The sequence below is a fragment of the Siniperca chuatsi genome, linkage group LG23, assembly GCF_020085105.1.
Source record: "Siniperca chuatsi isolate FFG_IHB_CAS linkage group LG23, ASM2008510v1, whole genome shotgun sequence".
Classification (NCBI taxonomy): domain Eukaryota; kingdom Metazoa; phylum Chordata; class Actinopteri; order Centrarchiformes; family Sinipercidae; genus Siniperca; species Siniperca chuatsi.
In genome coordinates, this window is record NC_058064.1 from 18,764,621 (window position 1) to 18,772,822 (window position 8,202).

The window sequence follows — 8,202 nt, forward strand, 5'->3', positions numbered from 1 at the left end:
TGACAGCCAAATCTTTGTGTTCGGTGTTTCCCATTGTACCATAGTGGTTTTGCTTGGTTGTTAATGGGACTTTCAGGAAGGTCACAGTCTTGATTCCCTCCTGAAGGGAAAAGTAGTATCTGGTATATGAAGTATATGCTCTGGGTTTCCCGCAGGAAACTGGTTAGCAGAGGTGGTAAGCACTCTCAATAATGTCTCAATTATTTTTATTTCAAATTCTGAATGAAAGAAAAGCATGTCTTCTGCCAAACAATCGGCTGCAAACACAGGCAGTGATACACTGGATAATATTTAAACTAGTCCCTAAGGCGGATGAATCTTTCACTAAAATGCCGCAGTGTGGGTATTGTTTACCTCAGTTCTTGGTCAGTGTCATTCTTCTGAAGTTGGTGTTTGTAGTAGGCTGTATGGGCGCATGTCCCTGTAAATAAAGGAGCACATGGCTTCGGGAACTGTCAGGAGTTGGGGTCACTTGGAAGTAGCATTAGCTCCTCGTTATTTGCGTTTATATATGTTTTGAAAACTGCAGATGTAATGTAAAGAGTTTAGGCAGCATTGGACACAGTAGTATCAACATTTCGTTCATGTTGTGGATGGCTTGAAGCAGGTAGTGAGTCAGCAGGAGAGGGGTGGGTCGCACACACTGACACGCTAACGGGTGCAGAGAGAGAGTATTTGGAAATTCATGCAGAATTTGGGACAGATCTGTGGTTGTGTATCGATGTAGCCAAATCTCTGACTTTGTATCCGTTTTCCGACATGTATTGGTTAAGCTTTACACCAATACTTTCCCCCAGACATTGCAATGTGTTTCTCCGATCAATTACTGCAAAGTGCACATACGATTTGATCCATCAGTCGCTTGCTGAGCTGTATAAGACAGATCCTGACACATCTCATCTCATTATTAATAGTTACGTCATGATGGTTTAAACAATGACCTCACTCATTAAATGCATGGCTTTTTTTCTGTGTGGTTTAGCTCTACTGCTTGTTTTCCCTGGAGCTTAATAAGAAATTGTATTTCATAAAACTGTAATAATTTCTTCTGACGTTAGTGGAGGCGCTCTTTATTTCTGGTGAGGCATGGCGCCTCACCTCGCCTATAAAACACTGCTGGAAAGCCCGGTGTTAAGGCAACAGCTACCTGCTGGTAATGCATGTGCATCTATCTGAGCTTTCTCAGTCTTTGTGTATGTTTGTGTCAGATACTTTGAAAATGGTTTTATTTACATGCACTTATTTTCATAGAAGCACATTACCACGATTTAACAAATGGGATTTTTCTGAGAGGATTGATATCTGTAGGTGGTTTTTCCATCCGCCTGTTTTTATGTGCATTTTCAAAAAAAAAATCTGGAAATATCGCAGAAAGGTTTTTACGCTTGGCTGAGGTTGAAAAATTGGTGTATCGATAAAAGCAAAGTGCAATGGAAACATACTTAGTGAATAAATCAAGACATAAACATCGACTGAAGCCTCTGCTGCACTGAAGAGACGTATAATAGCAGCAGACAAAAACATCAGATTTGTGTGGAGCGATGAGGAGACGGTATCGAATAAAATGAATACATAAAACGAACATAAATGCTATATTTCCATCACGTTTTCTCAAATGTTTTTCACCGTTTGAGGTTTGACTGGCGCTCATTTAATTATGTCATCTTGTTGTGCCCTCTTCTTCTGCAATGGTTTAATGGCACCCGACTGGAAAATTATCGGCACCAGCTGTTTATCTCGACGAACCAACTCCTAATAATCACATAATGGTAGTGGATGGAAACGTACGTTAATTGGCATTTTCATTTGCAGATTTTCTCGAAACTCGGTTAACATTTGCGCTACATTTGGATGGAAACCTAGCTTAAGTGTTTCAATACTGTCTGTGCGTGTGTGTGTGTGTGTGTGTCTTTGAGTGCTCTGTTGGGGTTGTAGACTCTAACACACTGAGGTCACATCCAGCAGGGAATGCTTATATACAAAGCTTACCCCTCTGTCATTGCACACACACACAGAGGGAGCTTTCACTGCTGCTCCGCTGCCGACTCCGGCAGCCCTGCAGCACTAGCCTACATTTCAGAGGAGGAGGAAGAAAAATATGGTGATGTCATCTCTATGTCTCTCTCTCTCTCTCTCTCTCTCTCTCTCTCTCTCTCTCTCTCTCTCGTCCTCTCTCAGAGGCTGTGTTGTGAATGTAATGGTGCTTTCTGCTCCCCGAGCTGCATGAGGTAGGTCCTTCATTCACCTCCCTGCGCTCTCTTGCACATGTGCATGCTGCATCAGTCCAGTTGCCTCCGTGCTTCTGTGTTTGTCTGGTAAAATGTACCTGCACTTGAGCTGGATAAATGTAGTGTGTTAATGTGCCTCTGTGTTAAGTAGTCTCACTCCTGAGGCTTCTTTTGGGTGTTTTCACGCTGTGTATTTGTGTAGGAAGGCTCCGCTTGGGTAACAGATGCTAATACATTGAGGTCACATCACACTACCGCCTGATGATATGTCCCGATACCCGGCTAGCTACTCAGGATGTGTCTGGTGGTGTCAGACTGCAGATAGCTGTCGAAAATCCAGGCTGAGACAAGGAGGTGAATCACATTTGTCCAGCTTCTGACAGCACTCAACATGTAGAGATGATGACTACGATGCCGTCTTCCAGCTCCCCCTTTTTTCCCCATGCGCGCTTTTCTTAAAAGGTCATTCTCGGGTCACGGGAATATCATTTGACGCTGTGACCTTTGCACTCGTTACTTCCTTGTGATTTCCGCAAATCCTTTAAAACGTAAAATATGAATGATCTTTAGGCTGAATGTGCTGCCATGTCAGCCTCACATCTTTTTTTTCTTCTTTTCTGTTATGCAATAGGTATCACACACACACAAACAGACACATATTCAGCTCGGGCTGTGTGCATCACACACATTTTCACTGTGCAGCTCTGTAGTGGAGCTGTGGCTCTGTTCTCTCTGTCTCTGTGGCAGGGATGGTTTTGTGCTGTCCGTTATGAGCCAACAGCCAGTTAAAAAGCCAGCAGCCGCAGTGTTTCTCCTGTTCGGGGATTGAATGCTCTGAGGTCACCACAGTCTCCTTGACACCACAGGAGTTCAGACCTTCTCATCGTCTTCCTCCTCCTCATCAGCATTCCCATCCACATGTCGCTCTTATGATTTAGATAAATGGATGTTAGTGAGCGCTGAGTCACCTTGTTGCATTTAAACGCGTAATTTTCCAAGGTGAAACACTTGCTGCTTGTGCTCCACATGATATTCTCCCACAATAAAGGGGGGATATTATAGAAAGAAAAGAGATTCTCTGTCATGTGGGAATTTTGCTGTTAGAGATGATATTAAAGCACCACAGGAGCGCTTTTTTAACATGAGGAACCAATGATAACACTCATTACATAATTCTGAATCAGGTTTATGATATTGGTCTCTAGTTGAGCAGTGCTCCGCTTAGCTGTGCTGGTGTGCTGCATGTTGGCGTGGAAACCGACTTTAATGGACTGCATGTGGCACATGAGACAATATGACGTTAAATTTCTATCAGCAAATGATCAAAGCGTGGCAGCAGATAATGTCGTCAGCTATTACTGAGGATGAGCTGTGCTAAAGTGAAGTGGAAACAGGTAAATATTAGGTAGGGAAATATTAGAAAGACAAGTGTGGTGATATTCTATATTTCTCTTATTGTCAACAAATCCCATGAAAAGACCAAAACATTGAATTGATCCTATTAACAGGTCTTGTTTGTGTATCTGAAGCCTGATATATCCAATTCCTCAGTGCCGTAGAGCTCCATTGTTATCCAAAAACAATGAAAAAGATATCAATGAGCCACACTGTTCACACATGTTGCTTTACTGTATCATCATAAGCACAACACTGTACTTTATTTTTGACATGAAAGTATTGAGAGATGCACCAACATGTGTTATCTTTTAAACTGCTATCTGTTCTGATGTTTTCAACCTTTGCAGCTATCATTTAGTTTCACCTTTGGACTGTTCCCAGAGCTAGACCGATAAATTGGCCGGACCGATACATTGGCCTATATCAGCTTATTACAGACATGTCTGGTGTCTGCATATATGTCGGCAGACACCAATATGACTTTGAAGTATAAAAATGCCAAAATATGTTTGAATTAATTTAGAAACAGCGTCTCCATTACATAGTTTGTCCACCAGAAATCAATGACATTTTCCAACAGCAAGGTGTCACATATCTTGGTCACAATTCTTAAGAAAAAGAGAAAGGGGTTCTTACAAAAAACATTGGGTTTGTGTTACGCATTTATGAAAACAATTATTTTCATATATATCCATATCGGATTTTTTAAATATTGATATCGGTATTGGCCTCAAAAATATTGATAGGGTTGATATTGATTGAGTATTGATAGGGCTCTATTTTTTACATGTGGATTTAGTGATGCCAAACAGCACAAGAGATATATGCTCACTGGTGAACGTGTTGTTTTGGGTGCTGAAATGAAATGGATTAGAAATCGTGCCCATCCAGCACAAACCGGCACGGTGCAAGTCAAGTTTTGGAGGGTAGCCACTGTCTCTCTCAATGGAGGGGGTGGGCTCAACAATACTTTTATAGAAGGAAATAAACTAAAGACATTTTCCACATTTCTGTTATTTCTGATGAGATTTGGCATAACTGAAGCCAACGCAAGGCTTCTGAGTGAGTCAACCTGCTTTTTGTATCATTTCTGCTTTAGCATTAGATGGGTATATGCACTCTCCCTCGCCAAACCTTCAGGATGCTCCCAGATGCTTTAATGCGGAGGGGACAGAAATTATGTAAAGGCATATTGTAATTGTGAAAACAGGATCTGTTCAGGGATGAGAGTTAATCTGTGCTACAGGAATGGCTGCCAGATAATATTTAATTGTACAATGCCGCAAGACCTGCAAGTTTTTATTATTTTTCGAAACCACAGAATGATATGTGACTGTTCTATCCTGCATTGTCTCCCGATCATACTTTCTGTTTTTAAGCCTCTGTATTACTACATGTACGGTTTCAGATACAGTTTTCACATGTGTACATTTATACATTTCTTTCCTTGTCAAGGGGATGAAAAGTGATTCTTATTCTGGTGAAACAGTGCTGGATTCTCTCTGGTCTAGCAAGGCAATCCTCTGCCTCTACTTACATGGCTGATTAATATTCCTCACTCCCTGACCTACATGGATTAATTCTGTTAAAAGATGTCTCCCCCTGAGCACAGCACCAAACTGGGACAGGCAGAAGATCACATTGGACCAAGTGACTTGAAGGTCCCCTCTCCACCCCTCTCTTTGTCCTGTTGTTTTCATTTCCATAGAGCATTTTTGAAAACATAGTTTGAACATGGTAAATGGACTGTACTTGTATAGCGCATTTCTAGTCTTCCGACCACTCAAAACGCTACACACACACTACATATCACATTCACACACTGATGGCCCTCGGGAGCAATTTGGGGTTCAGTGTCTTGCCCAAGGACACTTCGACATGTGGGATCGAACCACTGATCTTCCGATTGGTGGACGACCCGCTGTACCACTAAGCCACAGCCGCCCAATCAGTCCCTTATTCCTGACAAGCTGACATTTCTAGTATAGCCTGGTGTCTGACATGTCTCTACAGGAAATTACATTTATCCTGCTTAGGCTGTTTTGTCTTTAAAAACTGATGTTTAGTAGATTTCAGAGCTCTACATGTCTGTATTCATGTGTGTGAATGACCTCAATATAGTACTATAGGGGATAGAAAGCTCCAGATGGAAGCCAGCAGTTGTCTTAATGGTATGTGTAACTGCTGTTTTCCATTGTAATAATTAGCTAAAATTCTTAATTTGCAGAGTGAGTTACAGTGAAGCTGCACTTTTCTAGGTGAGCGTTCAGACTGAAAACAGCCCTGCAATAAAGAAATGCAAGGGGCTGTGTTGGTGGGGACATGTTTCAGTTGTCGGTGAGACAGGAAATATGAGCTAGATTGTCTAGTTTCAGTAATAGATTTGTGAGGTTTTTTTTAGATGTAGGGCTGCACCTAACAATCATTTATCGATTAATCTAAAATTGATTTTTTCGATAAATCGATTAATCTAACGGCTCATTTTCTCTTAAAAACAAACAAATATCACAAGAAACAAGGTATGCACTGCAGGGCATTATTCTGCAACAAAAATTAACCCAGTAGATTAATTTAATCACTATGTCATCGCAACCCTTTCCCTGAACTTGAGAAACAGTATTTTTACTTAAGTACTTGACTTAAAACTTAAAATTGTTATGACTTGGATTTATTTCATTACTGAAGTAATATGCAGTTAAGATAATCACTGGCTAATGTAAAATAACTGAAGCGATTTACAGTCTGTAACAACATTAGATGACGCATGGTGTATCTTTACGTTACCATAACAGCAGCGGTGCAGAAATTACTTTTAACATGGGGGCGATGAAGAAACATTTAGAAAATCAATTTTAAGTGACTACTACCAACAGAAACACATTCTGCGTGTTGATAATCCGAATATATTATGCTTGGATGGGGACAAAAAGTAAATACCATTGCTGTCGCTTCAAGTGCTCGTACACAGCAGTTGAACTGCTATGACAAGCCATTTCCAATTTGCAGAGCTTACAGAGCACCACATTTTTGGGTCTCTGTCTAAAATACGCCCACACTTTAGATGACCATGGGCGAGGTTTTTTTTAGCTGCAGCTTCTTCTCCGGGGGAATCCATGCTTTGACCGGGCGCTGCCATACTTCATTGCAACGCACCGATGCGCGTTATGCAAATCGACATATTTTTGCTTGTAAAATGACTGAAACAATTAATCGATTATCAAAATAGTTCCCTAATCACTTACTCATTGCAGCTCTAATTTTTAGCCATGCTAGTGTCATGGCTGTGGGGATGACAATGTTGGTCGGTTAGTATGTCAGTCCACCACTTTGGTCCAGACTGAAATGTCTCAACAACTATTGGATGGATTGCCATGAAGCTTGGCACAGATATTCATGTTCCCCCCAGGAAGAATTGTAATGACTGTGGTGGTCACCTGACTTTTCTAGTACCATCAGGTCAAACTTTTACTTTGTCCAGTACTTTAGTTTATGACCAAATACCGGCAAAACTAATGACATTCCCATCAGCCTCAGCTGTACTTTGTGTTTAGTGCTAATTAGCAAATGTTTGCCTACTAACACGCTAAACTAAGATGTTTAACATAATAGACATTTTACCTGCTGGACATCAGTATATTAGCATTGTCATTGTGAGCATGTTGTCATGCTGACATTAGCATTTAGCTCAAAACACCTTTGTGCCTAAGTACAGCCTCACAGAGCTGCTACCATGACTGCAGACTTGTATTAAGTTACAGTATTCAGCCATTCACCTTGAGGCAAGGAATATTTAGTGGTTAGTCCTGCTCTTCTTCTCCAGAGTTGGTCACGTTCACACCCTAGCACTCATCAGTCATCTTGATGAAACTTAGCCTGAGGCTGAGGTATCTTGCATCTGTTGGGCCAGCACAGGTGTCAAAGAAGCCGGTTTGGTGGTATGGACAACATTCAGACAAATGGATGTTTTCAGCATTTACACAGGTTCACAAACCGATAATATATGATCTATTTCATGTTGTTATTTATGAAAATAATAATACAGCAGCACATCTTTTCCTTTTCAAAATCTTGAAAAAGAATTCTTTGCTGTGAGAGACTCTGTTGGAGATTATCCTAAAAGCTTCATCATCGCTTAGCAGGAGTGGAGGCAATAGAGGCCTTGTTCAGAATTGTCAGAGTGGTTGGCTGTCGCTTCAAGGAGAGATTGAATCCTCAGGCAAAAACATAGAAATTACATACATATGTGTGGACTCTGGATTGATGTTTTAAGTCACCGAAGTGGGGGAAAATGTCAGTGACCAACATGCGATATTGTTACAATCGTATCCTTTATTGTTATCACTCATCTAGAATGGTAGTATGTCTAACTTAACCACTAGTAATCATTTCCCAAACACTCAGCAGTGACAGCAGTGATGTGCCTCTATAGATCTGCCTCTCGGGCTGTCAGAGAGCTGCCTTCCCTTTTTGGGAGTGGACAGCAACATCACTGCAATCAGCTCAGGATCCTGAAATGATTGCTGTCCTTGCTTGCCCTTGAGTTGAGCTCTACTGTTAATCTAAATCAATGTATTTC

General features: G+C 41.1%; 1 protein-coding gene across 5 annotated transcripts in view; it reads left to right on the plus strand.

Annotated features, from left to right (window-relative positions):
- osbpl8 (oxysterol binding protein-like 8) overlaps nt 1-8,202 on the plus strand; it is a 100,197-nt gene that overhangs the window by 11,478 nt on the left and 80,517 nt on the right. Inside the window, exon 2 of one of the 5 annotated variants that reach the window (XM_044186971.1) lies at nt 2,179-2,228. The exons of the other annotated variants lie outside the window; for them this stretch is intronic. The gene's annotated coding sequence lies outside the window, so the exon portion shown is untranslated. The remainder of the gene's footprint in view (nt 1-2,178; nt 2,229-8,202) is intronic. 5 annotated transcript variants of the gene reach the window in all.